Genomic DNA, 15,664 nt, shown 5'->3' with positions numbered 1-15,664 from the left:
ACTCCAGGCCTGTGGGTTTACAGTGCTGGTAAATGTGTTCAGTTGTCACCTTGTCTGAAAGAACAGGCAATTTGACAGAGCTGGGAGCCCCACAGTTTCATTCTGATTTGAGCAGATTTTATTTGTATTCTGGGAGTTGCACTGAGCAGAGATTGAGTCTTTTCATGTGGTTCAGCAAATCTAGTTCAGAGAGAATTAAGGCTCAGGAAAGTCAGACAGGACTAAAATCAATTGCTGGGCAAGCATCTTTTGTGGCAGCAATTATTGGTTGGGGGCAGTTTCTGAGGACAGAATCAATAGCCAATACTATGTGTGTATCTGGGTGCTTTTCCAGTCACGCTGATGAATGAGGTCTTATCCAACAGACAGAACAGACAAACCTTTCTCCTTCCACATTCAAAGGAAATGAAATTCAGGTCCTGATGAATCAACAGACCCTGTCAGATCTTGATGTGAAATTTGGTTTGAGTTTCCTGTCTGCACATCCTTCCCTTTGAATACTCTGTAAAAGGAGTTTACAAAAGTCATCACTGTAAGTATAGGATAGAAATTCAGAACAGACAATTCTAGTTCATATTGAACACCCTTTCCTCTCTTGTTTCTCAAGGTATGTGGGCCAATCAAATGAAAATCAGCAATAAAATTACAACAAAAGCAAAGGGAACCTTCTCAAGGAACACAAGAATGTTTTTCCCAGTGTCTTTGAGAGAGTCTGAACCCTGACCTGCCCACCTCTCGAGGAAGATATCAAGCGGGACTGGTGAACACCGCATGCTCCCTCTCCAGGGCCACCCAGTCATGGACAAGACCCCAGAACAACATAAGAGCATAAGAAATAGGAGCAGGAGTAGACCCCATGGCCCATTGAGCCTGCTCTACCATTCAATATGGTCATCCTGATCCTCTGCCTCAGCCCCACTTTCTACCCATTCCCAATGTCCCTTGATTCCCTGACAGGTCAAAAATCTGTCTCTCTCTCTCAGCCCTGAATCTACTCAACGATGGAGCATCCACAAGCCTCAGAGCTGGAGACCTCCAAAGATTCACAAGCCTCTGACTAAAGAAATTTCAGCTCATCTCAGTCCTAAATGATCGATCCATTATCCTGAGACTGTACCCGTGTTCTAGATGCACATCTTTTCAGTATCTACCAGTGTCTACCCAAATTTTAGTGTCTACCATGTCACGCCCATTCATAATCTTATATGTTTCAATATGATCACCACTCATTCTTCCAAACTCCAATGGGTACAAGCCCAACCTGCTCAACCTTTCCTATTAAGACAGCCACTTTATTGTAAGGATCAACCTAGCGAACCTTCTCTGAACTGCCTCCAATGAAAGTGTATTCCTCCTTAAGTAAGGTGACAAAATCTGTACACAGTGCTCCAGTTGCCATTTCACCAATGCCCTGTACAGTTGCAGCAGGACTTCTTACTTGTGTACTCCATCCCCCTTGCAACAAAGGCTGACTTTCTATTTGCCTTCCTAATTACTTGCTGTACCTACCTGCTAATTTTTTTCATTCAGTGAGAGGGGGGAATAGAAAGAGATGTGAGAGGTTAGAGATGCAAGAAAGGGACTTCATGCATCTGCAGCCTGAGCAGAACTTTAACAGAAATTCTCACCCTTTGACATCCACCATCTGGAAGAACAAGGACAGCAGGCACACAGGAAAACCATCAACTCTAACTTCCCCTCCGAGTCACACACTGTCCTGACTTGGACATATATCAGCCTTCCTGGACGAAATGTGAAGATTGAGTGAGCTGGTGGGGGAAATTAATTAGTCATTACATAATAGTTGAATTCGTTTGAATAAAAGCTTTCACATACAAGCCTTTTTGATGTGCACTCAATAATTTGAATTATAAGCTCTGTTTTTGATATGTAAGTCAGGGGAAAGGGCGAACACAGTCCCCCATTAGCACAAATTTGCAGTTGAGTAGTCCCCATTTGGGGATATCACAGGCTTGAGTACACCCAGATGGGATAGCCTCAGCCTGGACACAATTTCTCTTTGAAAAAAAGATCCTTTATTGATAAAATATCGGAAAGAACATTACAAAACATGTTAAGATGGCCATCACAAAAAGGGCAGTCATATTCAAGTTTTCCACATAGCTCATGAAGTGCTTCCGACAATCAATGAACATTACAGTCAATTCAACACGGTCATTACAAACAGGCAGACAGTGCAATGGTATTCAAATTATCATCATAGATCATGTTGCACTCTGAGGTGCATCAATACAATTGTGACACATGTAGTATTCACTGCATACATTCCTTCTGAGTCATATGGCCTGAGAAGTCTATACCTTTCCCAGTCCCTCGGTGCACTGTGGCAGAAAGATCTTAGACAGCGACCCTTCCCCATTGTGCCTTTGCTGCAGCTGCCCCAAGCTTTAGTGCGTCCCTCAGAACGTAGTCCTGGACCTTGGAATGTGCCGGTCTGCAACACTCGGTCGGGGACAACTCTTTGCACTGGAAGATCAACACGTTTTGGACAGTGCAAAGAGTTTCTTTCACTGAGTTGATGATCCTCCAGCTCAGTTGATGTTTGTCTAGGTGTGTGTCCCTGTGAACAGCCCGTAGAGCACAGAATTCTGTGTCACAGAACTGCTCGGGATGAGCCTCGACTATTGCATCTCTCTCCAGACCTTCTTTGCAAAGACATTTTCCACAAGGAGGTGAACGATGGTCCCTTCTCTACCACAGCCACCTGAGGGCAGCATGCAGAGGGGGTGAGACTTCTGACGGGGAGGGCCTTTCTCATCACCAGCCAAGCTACATCTTGGTGCTTGTTGGAAAGTTCCCTCAGGGCCTCTAGGATGTTATGTGTCGACAACTGCCTGATGGACTTACGGTCGAAGGTGTTTTTCTGCATACCACAGCCCTACTACTTGGAGCGTTCCATGGCAGCGTGGCCAGACCCATGCTCCACAACACCGGGGACAGGTAGAACCTCAGCACTTGGTGTTTGTGTACCAAGGGTCCACACGCAGCTTGATTCAGCCACACACAAAGGTGGTCATCAGGATGAGAGCGATGTTGGGCATGTTTTTGCTCCCTTTATCTAGAAGCTTGTACATCATGTCCCTTCAAACGTGATCCATTTTCGACCTGCAGATAAAGCGGAAGATGGCTCGGGTGATCCCCATCGCACAGCAGTGAGGAATGGGCCAGACCTGCACCATGTACAGCAACAGTGAGAGTCTCACACCTGATGACCAGGTTCTTACCCACAATGGAGAGGGAGAGTTGCTCCCACATGACCAGTTTTCCTTTCACCATAGACACTCGCTCCTTCCAGTTTCTAACACATGCCCTGGTCCCTCCAAACCATATCCTCAACACTTTCAGGCCGTCTGACCTGATGGTGAAGGGAAAAAAGGATCGGTCAGCCCAGTTCCCAAAGAACATGGCCTTGCTCTTGCCACAATTTGCCTTGGCTCCAAGGCCAATTCGAACTGGTTGCAGATGTTGATCAGTCTGCGCACCGACAGCAGATCCAAGCAGAAGATGGTGACATTGTCCATGCACAGGAAGGCTTTGACCTGAGTGCCTCCACTGCCTGGGATCGTCACTCCTCTTATGCCCGGATCCTTCCTGATGGACTCAGCAAAGGGTTCGATGCAACCCACAAACAGGACAGGGGAGAGAGAGCACCCCTGCCTGACTCCAGATTTAATTGGAAAGCTATCTGATTCCCACCCATTGAATGAAACTGCACTGCTGATGTTAGTCTAGAGCCGTTGGATCCAGTTACGACTTCCCTCCTGAAACCCTATTTTGGAGAGCATATCCACCATGTAGGTGTGCGATATTCTGTCAAAGGCCTTCTCCTGATCCAAGCTGATGTCGCAGGTGTCCACTCCCCTGTCCTGCACAGAGGTAATCGTATCCCTGAGTAGCGCAAGGCTGTCAGAGACCTTTCTGCTGGGTACAGCACAGGTCTGTTCAGGGTGGATCTCCAACTCCAGAGCAGACCTGACCCGATTGGCGATGACCTTGGACAATAGTGAGATGGGTTGTCAATTTCTAATTTCTCCCCTTTTCGAAGAACAGGGTGCCGTCCATGATCATTTTCGCTTCTCTGCCAGGTAAGTATGTTTAATGATTTTCATACACTATCAGCCCAAATCAAGCATTACCGCTGACAGTCACGCATGCTCCGTTTTAAGTCATAGCGTCGCCCTGTTCAGATTCTGCTGCCAGTCTGACAAGTCAATACTTTCCATCCATTGAAGTTACATGCGTGCATGTTCCTCTAGAGTAAAGGTTGCATTGATAAAGAGCCCTCCGCGCTTATTTGTATATTTTCATTAAAAGGAAATGAACCGCCCCCCTGGAGTAAAAACAGAAAATGCTGGAAAATCTCAGCAGCATTGTGGCGAGAGAACCCGAGCTGATGTTTGGAGTCCGCATGACTTCTTCAGAGCACGCATGGAATGCTGACTGCAATACGGGTATTGTCCATCTGGTGTCGCTGCTCCCTCACCTCAGGCTGACTCCTCACAACTGGCAAGGCCAAAGACGAGAAAAACCTTAATCTGTTTCAGCATTGTCGAGACAGAACAGCTCATACAGCAACGAAAACAAAAAATGCTGGAAAAACTCAGCAGGTCTGACAGCATCTGTGGAGAGAGATAGAGTTAACATTTCGAGTCTGTATAACTCTTCTTCAGATCTAAAGGGAGGTAGAGATGTGGTGAATTATATACTGTTTAAGGGGGGGTGAAACTTGCGAAGTTATATATAAAGCCAGCGATAGGCAGAGGAAAAGGCGAGATGGCAAAAGATGTCACCACTGAGGAAGAAAATTTGGCTGTGAAAGCGAGTTTTAGTAAACACCTTGTCAAAAACCAGGAGGGAAATGGAAAGCAATGAAGGTGAACAGGGCAAAAGAGACAAGCGGAAATCCTGTCGGAAAGAGGAGCAGTACTTCTTCAAGGTAGGCATTCCTGGGAAAGAAGATCATTCAGCAACCCTGCTTAAACCACATGGACAGGCAGAATTGGTTTGAACCGTATGCTTGTAAAAACCTAACCCTTTGTTCACATTGTCAGGGATAAATGTTGAGGAAGCATGTGAAACTTTAGTTAATGGAACAAGATTAACACTTTCAGCTCGGGCTGTATTCCCTGGGGTTTAAAATGTCGACTGGTGATTTGATTGAAGTTTTCAGGATATTAGCAGCAACAGCTGGTGTCTCCTATCTATATGTAGGAGCAGAATGAAAGAGTGCTGTTGTTCTTGGTGTGGAATCAGTAAATAAAAGCTGAGAAATGAAGAAAGACGACCTCAGTGTTCTGTCATTCACCGCCCGGCTATCTGAGCTTTGACAGCCTGGCTGATAGACACAAGATGGGATGACTTGTCACAGAGTCGTCATGTTCTGGTAGAAATGTTGGCAACATGAGGTGAGACTCCAGTCTCTTCAATGAAAATGTGACATTTCCTGACAGAACATTGTCAGTTCCAGGGAGTTCGAGGTTATGTTCCATTGGAATGTAACTCTCCTGGAGCCTCAGGGAGTAGGGGAGAAATTGCCGTGAGTTTTCCTGAAATGGTCACATTCCAAGAGACAGTATTCCGAGGTGGTGGGACAGCAGCGAGAGTTGATGTTGTCTGCCGGATGAGACAAGCTTGATGGATCTGATCGAAATGTACAAAATGATGGGTAAGTGAAGAGTATGTGCAGACTGTGCATTGTATCTGAGCCCTGCCTGGTGTGTGATTCAGAGATTTCACCCAGTCAGTAGCTGAGCCCAGTGACAATCCCCAGACTGTGATTCCCCCATTAGAGAATTCAGCTTTCCCCCCATCTGTTCCTCACTAGGATCCGTGTACAAATCGGACGACACTCACAGTTCGTTTATTTTCCTTCCATGTTTAGTTCCCGATCTTAAACTTCTTATGTTTAAGTCATTGAAATAAAACATGAGAACATAAGAAAAATGACAGGAAAAGCTCCTCTGGCCCGTCCAGCCTGTCCCACACAAATGCAGTAAAATATATCGACTTCTCCAGTCCAGCCGAGTCTGTGTTACCTCCTGGGAGAGACCAGAAAACAGGTTCAAAACCAAGGATCATTTCAGAGAAAGCTTTCTCGGAAATTCCTCTCCTATCCCCTTAGGCTATCGAAACCCAGTGGAGGAGGTTACTCTGGCCCTAGCCAGTCCATGGATTTCAAGGTGATTGCTTTTCCATTCCTCCTTTGCAGGCACCGTCTGAACACAGACCCTCGATCCTGGGTTCCAGCCATCTCCAGTCCAGCTCAGCACCAGCAGCCACTCCCCGAATATTCGATGATTTGAAAGGTGTTGATGGGTTGTCCAGAGTTCCCACTTCTGTGTTGTTGTAGCCTGAACAGAAGTCTGTTCCAATATTTCTATTTTAAAACTGCCAGCTGTAACATCCTTTAATTCACTGGCATCTAATCCCGTTGTATTAATCTTAGGTTTGGTAGCGTAGCGGTTATGTTATTGGATTAATAATGTAGAGAACTGGATTCACAATTGGGAGAGGTGAGTTCATAATCCCACTCTGGAAAACAATCCCAGGTGTTTTCGCCAGCCGGAGTGACTCTGGTGTCTTGTTAACTTTTAGCGCTTCCTGGAACTCAGGTTGATTACATCTGAACACAGCCCAGAATAAGGAATAGAAACATCGGAAACTCTCCCAACAAGGACCGGGGGCCAAACAGACAGCTGGAAAATGCTGCGTTACTTGTGGAATGAACTGGGCTTTACAATGGATCAGTTTACAAGGAGGTGAACCTCATTCGGGTATTCTGTACAAAATACTGGGAGCTAACCAAATCAGGCTGAGGACAAAGCTGGTGGAGGAACTGTACAGGAATGGAGATTTAAATCAACTGATGAAGTATTATCCAAGAACGCCGGTCTGAATAGTGAAATCTCCTGGAGATATCTGGGTGACTCCATGTTGCAGGTATATCTGAGACACATGTAATGTGTCCACCATGGCTATTCTCACACTGCGGGAATAGAACAATCCAATAGGAATTCCACCTCAACATCCAGGACTTCAATCAAATACTGGCAAGATCCAGATCCCAGGAAGTTAGACTAATTGTTTGGATCTATCTGGGATTAACACTCTGTTGATCTGATTGGCTGAGCAGGACCAGCCCTCCTCACCCTGAGGAACAGTTGGACTGTGTTTGGGAAAATAAACATTCCTGAATTAAAGGACGGTTGTCTTTACTCTTCAAATGACTTGGCATTCTCCAGTGCGACCCTGAGGTCAGACAGACAGCATTCAACACCAGGGGGTGTCTGGGAAGCACAGTTTGTGAGGCCAGTAAAGTATTAACTAGAACCACCTCTTGCTGCAATATTCTATATATCTGGACGACCTCAGTGTGGATCATCCCCTGGTCAGGGCGGATTACAGAGCAGCTGATTGTCTCGAGTGTTGTGTTCCGCACTCTGACTAAATGTGACACCGGGAATCTCAACATTGTGGTTGGGGTATCAATGGGAAGCAATAGGTGGGACCTTATCCTAATGGACCTGTACACATTGGGGAGGACGGTAAGAGGTCGGGAACCCGTTTGATTCAGTTGGGGATTTTACTATTGGCTCTTTAACTCAGCCACGGCACCAGCATCCTGCATCTGCGTTTGTCAGCCAATCAGAGATGGTGGGCGGGGTGACCTTCTGAATCTGTCAAAGGAAGGATTTCTGATGAGGCTCAGGCTTTCACGTTAGCTCATTACTGACACCTGCAGCATCTGGACAACATCTGACCCTGGCAGAGGTCAGAATGTCTGAACCTCAGCACTGATTCCTGAGGTTTAAGCAACCCCGGAATGGAGAGAATGGGAAGGCTGCCCCACCGGGTCTCGGACACTTAACCAAAGGTCCTGCTTTGGGGTCGAGGGACTGAAATTAGGTGATATTTACCAGGGATGAGAGGAAGAGGCCAGCCCATCAAACCAAGCAGGGATGGAGGGAAGTGGCGGAGGAAGTGAGCAGCAGGAGTGGAGAGAGCTGCCCAAGGGGTGTCACTCACAATTCTCTGATTTATCTCCTCACAGAAGAAGAGAGCACAGAGCTGCAGAGAGAGAGGCAGAGAACTGGCAGGGCGAGTTCTGCAGTGACAGGCACCTTGACGACACACGTAATCTGTGCCCACCAGGTCCACTGATGACACTGGATAAAAAGCTCCCTCAGATAACCTGGCAAAGCAGCCCTGAGACCTCACTGCTGATCAGATATTGCACAGAGCAGTCAGATCACTCAGTCACACTCACTCGAGGCTCCTTGTTTACTAGTCGATGAGATGAGATTTTGAAATAAAAACAATGAACAATAAAGAAGACAATACAATTTATTAATAGTTCCATCTGAAGAGGCAGATCAGGATGCATCATGGGATTACCCAGGCTTGGCCAAGTTGTGGATAAAAGTTTTAAAAGCGTCTTTTAAAAAATCTAGAATGAATATGACCTTGAATTACTCACCTGTAGGTCAGTCCATGAAAGCTAAAGGAATGTGGTCTTTGGGTAAGGATAAAACAAGTGATGGATGGTCTATGAGTTATACTGTAATAAACTGAGAGCAGTATATGCAGAATGCTGGTGGGCACCGCAGTGAAACATCAGCATAGAGAAGTAAAGTACGTGTTTTGGTACATCGTTTGTGCTGATGGTCAGGTCATTCCGTGATTGCTTTACAAATCCCTCCGGAACTGCAGAGATGATGAACAGGTCATTCCGTGTTTATGCTGTAAACTCATTTGTAATTAAGAATGTAACAATTAGATTTACAAGATGGTCTATGAGTTAATGATGAGTTACCTAAAAGACAGTATATATATCTGACAGACAGTGCGTAACTTTGAATTTAGAGCATTCTGAAAGAGCATTTCCCCTCTATGCACACTTGTACTAAATAAAGAAGTGCGGCTGAATTTACCGACAATCGACTGAGTGTCAAGTGTCTTTTAGATACTCCACAACCACTGGCGCTGCGAGCAAGGTATCCGCCAGCGACTGAGGAACCGATTGGTTAGACCCACCAGGCGGGTGAATGCTTTAACATTACTACCCGTACTCCGGCCATCGTCTTCACAGAGACCCGGACCTGAGGTTGGGCTGAAAGTGAGGAAGCAGGAACTATACAGTCAGCCGCAAGCCACCAGTGGGCAGCTCAGAACCATCCCTCGGTGACAGGCAGGTCAGAGCCGCCGGAGCCAGGCCAGAGGCGAGGTACCGTGTAACATGCCTCGACTAGATGTGGGGACCGGAAGGGTCGATTACTAAATTTTTAACAGAAACTAATAGAGAAAATGAGAAAGAAAGGATGGGATCTGGAGGACCCCTTCCCCCCACCAACAACCGCACCCCGGCTGAACAGAATGGATGGTGGGACACTCAGGATAAGGATAAGGAAGAGAAAGGTATGATTATTATTATCAACAGCGAATTAGCACTCAGTGAACACGTAAAAAATCAGATTGAGAAAAACAAAATAAAATAAATGTGATACAAGCACCAGGACGGAGACTTACATCCCCAGACAGCACTGACGACACTGACTGGGGAGGACTGGGAAAAGAGGCTGCAGATTATAATAACCGGGACGATGACTGGGATAAGGAGCAGCCACTGGAATATAAACCGCGGCTCCCTCAGCTCCGCCTGAGACAGAGACAAAAGCGCCAGTGGACAAGGCCGCTGTTGTACATGAACGTCGGCGGGACGGTCAGGGGAACATCCGAACAGTAAAGTGTGTCCCCCTCACCCTGACTCAGAGACAAATGATCAGAGACCTACCTGCACCTAGACAAAGCCGTGCAAGTACTGATTCCTGAACAAATTGGAGGAAATAATCGACATCCACTCTCTCCAACATGAGGACATACAAATCTAGTAAGATCTAAAGCGCCTCAGAAGGTTTGACCACAAATGAATAATTTAGTTACCAATGAAAGGTGTGTTATGACACAGCAGTTTGTAAAGGCTGAGTTGTTTAAATCCCAGCGAGAAACTTGAACAACTGTCATAACTTATATTTTCAATTGGTATGTTTGAGGTGCAGCTCTGAGTTCAGGAATAAAACCAGCAAGCCTCAAGAGGTTTTTATGTAAAACTAAATTAAACATATATTAATTTGACAACAAATTAAACACATACACATCTCTACAAATTAAACAAATCCCCAAATTAATCACTCCCAGGTAAATCTTCACCAAGACAACAATAACCCTTTAAACAGATACCAGGCAAAGCACATTTGACCTTAAGAATTCAAAATGAGGTTCCTTTCAATTAAGTTTCTTTGCACAGCTGTGGCCTCCATGCTGGTTAGATTTTAAACGCCCCTGCCTGACACACACGAACTCTTTCCTGTTCATACCTGGCTTCCCCTTTGAATGTAAATTTTCCATTGTATCACGAGGTTTTTTTTAACTTTACCTCTCCTGACAATAATCCTTTCAATCCGCCAGTTCTATTAGTCATATAAACACATTGCTTGGTGTCTCCCAGCTAGGTGCAAGATTTTACCCATTCTTTTGAATGGTTTATTTAAAAATGCAAATTGCACTTTACCTTTTAACTTTCTTACGTTTATCCAATTTAATCTAAAACTATTATACATCAAAGCACCCAGACTAGTTGGTTTTAATCCAATTAAACCACACACAGACACACACATAGATACAGGCCCTACTATAAGTCCAATTTAATAATCATTTCCAATAACATTACAGACATTAATGTCTCTTCATGATAGGTGGATGAACACCTGGGGTTTATCTCGAGAAGGTAGATTCAAGAGATTAGTCAAGGAACGTTTGGTAAATGGCCGATTCAATTGGTCAATGGTTGGAGAAGTGACACAAAACAAAGGGAAAGGTGCCTGTGAAAATGCTGAAAGAAAAGCCACTGCCTATAAGCTAAAAAAATGTAGAAACGAATAATGTTAATGTAAAATGCTGAGCTTGTGGCTGAGAAAGGAATTTAATAAATCTAAATTCCCAAAATCTAAACATTAACCTGATGTTTTGAAATTTGGCAGGAATCTAATTTGAGCTTTTCAGAACATGAGTTAAGAAGAGATGCGACAATTCAAAGTACATTCTTGTCAAGTCATTGTTAAAGCAGAGTGTTGTTCACAAACATCAAAGATTAGAAAAACTCTGCAAAGCAATCCTGTCATCACCGGAATGCCCCAGTGTGTAGACACAGTCGATTGTGCTACCCAGTCTATAAAGGTTAGTGAACCCATTGTGATGACTGGGGAGGACATCGTACAAACGAGGCCGACATTGGTGGAATTGTTAAGCACCGGTGGATTAAACACAGTCTCAGACAGCCAGAGAGCTACATGGGAAGCAGTGTTCCTGCCGAGGGATAAGTCAGACTTCACTGGACCATTGCCCTCAACCAAGGCAGGACATGCTGCTTAGTTGTCATGGACGAGTTGACTCGATGTGTAGAAGCATTCATGCGAGAAGAGATTTTTCTGCTAATATTGCAGCGAGAATTTTCACTGCAGAGATTATACCCCAATGGGGAATACCCCTGCAGATAGACTCAGCCCAGGGAACACATTTTACAGGTAAAATAATTAAGTATGTACCCTGTCAGAAGTTAAGCAAAGGTTCTGTATACCAGACCACTCACAGAGCTCAGGGATGGTAGGAAGAATGAATAGAACCTCAAAGCCTCATTCTCCAAGGCCATTGTCGAAACCGGCAAGGACTGGGCTGATCTGCTGCCCAGTATCCTGATGAGACTGCGGGTGACTCCTAACTGAGTGACCAGACTAACCCCATTCAAATTCATGAGCGGACGAGCCATGAGGCTTCTCGAAGGCACTTGTACAGGCAGTGAGGAGTAAGGCTAGCACGTGAAAGGGTTAAACCATTCGTCAAAGTGTTGTGTAAGCAATTGCATGACCTGAGGCAGCAGATTATCAGGGATATGGAAATGGATGAGGCAACAGAAAAGGAACGATTGCCAGAAGTAGTGGATCAGGTAGTGGTCAGAGCCTTACCCACAAAGGGTCTTATGAGGTCCTGATGACCAGCGATATGCGCACATGTGTGGACGTGAAAGGGGGAGGCCGGTGAAAACACTGGACACAGATTAAGAAATATGGAAGCACATAGAATAATAAGGACTAACCAGTAACGACCGGCATCCATTATGCTCTCCCTTTACAGGGACATGAAGACTGAGATATTGTTAATATGTTTGATGACCTCGCTTAGCCTCATCATAGAAGGAACCAAGACAGTTGACGAGGGTCCCTGGCCAGGACTGTTTTACCAGAACTCAAGCAATGCCAACTGTGATCAGGAGCCCTTAAATATCACTGTTAATAAACGAGTATGTCTAAGATATATCCCAGGACACTTGGGAGTGGAACAATGATGCCATGAGAAGTACCCTTGGAATCTCCTGAATAAAGAGAGTGAAGGAAAAGAAACATGCCTGACTTCCCCGATGATGCATCAAGTATCCAGGAGAAATGTTTTGATATTAGATGTGAACCAAGTGTAATAAGTGACAGCATCATCTCAGGTCCCCAGAGTATCAACTTAATGGGCTGGGGATGGTATGAGGGAGTTTTGGAGGGAGTATGGCAGATGGAGGGTGTGTCTGCAACCATGACAACCCACAAGACCCCAGTAACCTTAACCCCTGGGACCACGAGTACAACCGCTAGGGAGCCCCTTAAAAGTGCCCCCAAATCTACCCTGGACCCCAGACTAGATTTGTGGTACAAGGCTCCAGTGAGAACTTATTTGAGAACGTACATCACAAGGTAGTCTCCCTTGTACTTAATAATAGTCAGATGGAACTATTGGAGCGGTGTCAGACACAGACAGGGTCCTTCTATCACCAACTCCTCTATGTGGTAGTCTCCAACGCCCTCCGAGCATCCAGGATGCCTGCATGATTGAATGTTCTCCAACATAAATGAGGTCTAATTAATGATGCAGCCACTTTCTATGGAGCAGGGAGATTGACTATTAAGTCCCTGGACATAGTGGGGATAGATGACAAGGTTAATCACCTGACCTCCACATTACAGGAACTTGCGGTAAGAGCCAATGAATTTGGAAAGAGAACAGGGACAGACAGGAGAAAGCCTGACCGGGACCTGATTAGGATCCATGCAGGTTCTAGACGGCCATGTACACACTGTTAACCAGATGTCAACATCCCTCCACACACATAGGCAGGGTCCGGGTGTGCACAGACTATGGCACATGGTTGGTGGGAGAACTCCGGCACAATCTGGTCCAACTCCACAGTGGAGATGTGCCTGACTGGGTCATGGGGGACAGACCTGGGCGTCCAAAGGTGAAAATTGCCCCTTATGCACCCTGAGAGGCCTGATACAAGTGTCCTGATGACGAAACACTGCCGCCACACACTTGTAATTAGTAGCAATGGTCCTAGACATACCTAATTTACAGGAAGGGGGATCCAAACCCCTCTAGGAGGTAGGTGGAAAAAATCGGGACTATAATAGATGGCAATTGTCTAAAGTACTTCCCTGTGTCTAAATATGCAACCCAGAGGGGAGCCCTCTTGGTGGGGATCTCGCTGATTCGGTGTAGGGACAAAGAGAATAATGTTGTCTGCCCACATCCTGTAGGGATGGGGATGAAAGTTAAATATAGTTTTAACACCACCTTAAACTGTACTCTTGAAATTTCTAGTGCCCACCATGAACCAACGAGGATGGCATCATGGAAAAGGGGAATACTGTGTGACCACCAATGAGCCTCAATACCAGTGCGGTAACATCCAGTGCCCAGTGATCAACTCCAGTTTCTGCTTCTGCACCCGGGCCCCCTACAACAATCAGACATTCGCAATAATCCACATCCCGCCTCTTTGTAAGGAGCGGGTGATCGTAGCCGACGATTTAAAGAAGGATTTACTGAGATACCTGCTTCCCGAGGGGAAGCCAATCCAAAAGCTGCCGGAACATTTATTGGAGTTGCGGAGAGAGGCCTAGGCGGCAATGAAGCAGCATCACCGAATTCAACCGGAAGTCAAACAACTGGAAAAGTATGTGAAAACCGAACTAGAGGCCACACTGTGGTGGCGGGCGATTTGGGACTGGGGTATAAGGGTGGACAATCATCCTTGCATCATAATTACCTCTCATATACTGGTGGTAGTGCAACTGTTAATTGTTATCGGCCTTGTGATTAAATGTGGTACCTGGTGCAGGTGACTCTGGAATCGAGCCTTTGCTAAAATAGTAACCAAAGCACTAATAAAGCCTGGGGAGAAATAACGAATACCAGATGTAGTTTAGAAAATAGGACCATGTGAATCTAACCGTCTGCCTGGCCAGCAGTGATAGGGTGAGGAGCGTGGGATAGTTTAGCATCGGTTGGCCATCTTGGGGGGTTCATAGCCAGGGTCCAAGAGGGTGTCTGAAGAGGTAAATCAGGATGGTCGGGGATTACTCAGACTTGGCCAAGTTGTGGATATAAGTTTTAAAAGTGTCTGCAGTTAATAAAAAAACTAGAATGAATATGAACTTCTGGCCAGCCCCAGAAGCTAATGACTAGCCCATGGGTCAGTCCATGATAAAGCTAAAGGAATATGACCTTTGGGTCAGGATAAATAAGTTGATGAATGGTCTATGCATTATAACGTAATAAAATGGATTGGTTAGCTCGGGGTCAAGATGAGGTATGCGGATGAATTAGCGCAGCAACAAAATATCAGGATAGAAAAGCAAAGTCTGTGTTTTGGAACATTGTGCTAATGGTCAGGTCATTCCGTGATTGCTTTACAAATTCCTCCGGAACTGCAGAGGTGATGAACAGGTCATTTGGTGTTTATGTTCTAAATTCATTTGTAATTAAGGATGTAACAATTAGCCATACAAGATAAGAAGATTGTGAGTTAATGATGAGTCACCTAAAAGATGGTATATATATCCGACAGAGACTATGTAACTTGAGTTGTGTTTTATAGACTCATAGACATTTACAGTACAGAATGAGGCCATTTGGCCCAGCGTGTCCAGGCCGGTTGACAAAGATCTGACTACACTAATCCTATTTTCCAGCGCTTGGCCCATAGCCCTGGAGGCTTTGGCAACACAAGTGAATATCTAAAGGTAATATCTTTTAGAGCATTCTGAAAGAGTATTGCCCATGTGTGCACACTTGTACTAAGTCAAGAACTGCTGCTGAGTCTACCTATAGTCAACTCCGTGCCTTTTGTGGAGTATCTTTTAGATACCCCACAACACTAGGTTTGCTTGTTAACACATTAGTGTGCTTAACATGTTCACCTTAATTCTCATTCTGTACAAGACAGACTTATTTAAAGTTAAAACCAGGACATCCTAGAACAGGATGTCTGTCTTGAATAGGCTTTTGTCACCGTTAGCTATGATTTTATTAACTGGCAAAGTGTTAATTTGTTAGGGGTCATTACTCATTGCTGTACACCATGCTCTCTTCTTGCTCCACACAATGTCCCAGAAATCTGCTCTGGGTTCAATCTGGAAAATAATAACAGAAATTTCCAGTCAGTTGACTTCATCTTAAAATAGACCATTTCTTTGAACAAGGGAGGGAGGGGGAGGTGGCGCGGTGGGTGGGGAATGTCGCCTGTGCAAAAGGTGTTTGTTCTCAG

General features: G+C 45.2%; 1 pseudogene; it reads right to left on the bottom strand.

Moving 5' to 3' along the window:
- Positions 1-1,896: 1,896 nt before the first annotated feature.
- Positions 1,897-2,051, bottom strand: LOC121292083 (annotated as a pseudogene).
- Positions 2,052-15,664: the final 13,613 nt, after the last annotated feature.

The sequence above is a fragment of the Carcharodon carcharias genome, chromosome 19, assembly GCF_017639515.1.
Source record: "Carcharodon carcharias isolate sCarCar2 chromosome 19, sCarCar2.pri, whole genome shotgun sequence".
In the NCBI taxonomy this organism is placed as follows: Eukaryota; Metazoa; Chordata; class Chondrichthyes; order Lamniformes; family Lamnidae; genus Carcharodon; species Carcharodon carcharias.
This window is presented reverse-complemented; position numbering and strand designations above follow the sequence as displayed.